The sequence below is a fragment of the Brassica oleracea genome, chromosome C2 (genome assembly GCF_000695525.1).
Source record: "Brassica oleracea var. oleracea cultivar TO1000 chromosome C2, BOL, whole genome shotgun sequence".
Classification (NCBI taxonomy): domain Eukaryota; kingdom Viridiplantae; phylum Streptophyta; class Magnoliopsida; order Brassicales; family Brassicaceae; genus Brassica; species Brassica oleracea.
The window spans coordinates 20,916,386-20,916,700 of record NC_027749.1 but is presented as its reverse complement, the minus strand read 5'-3'; positions in this window follow the sequence as shown (position 1 = coordinate 20,916,700).

The following is a 315-nucleotide window of genomic DNA, read 5'->3' as shown; positions in this document are numbered from 1 at the left end:
CCCCCGGCTCCTTTACAGCTTAGTTATATTTTAAATAACAACCTTTTAAATAAACTTTTCTTTATTACAAACAAATTGTAGGTGGCTTTTATCAAACCATGGACATAACTATGTTTTGAGGCATCAGGTTTTAATAGACGTGGAACCTTCTTTTAATGGAGAGGAGACTAGATTTTTTTGTTGTTGCTTAAGCTGCACTTTGAATTAGCCAACTCTAGATTACATATTAAATGTATGTTTCAGTTTCAGTGGGCTCCATCAACAAGGTTTACAGTTGGACCTAGCCCATTATCTAACAATAAAATTACATATGTA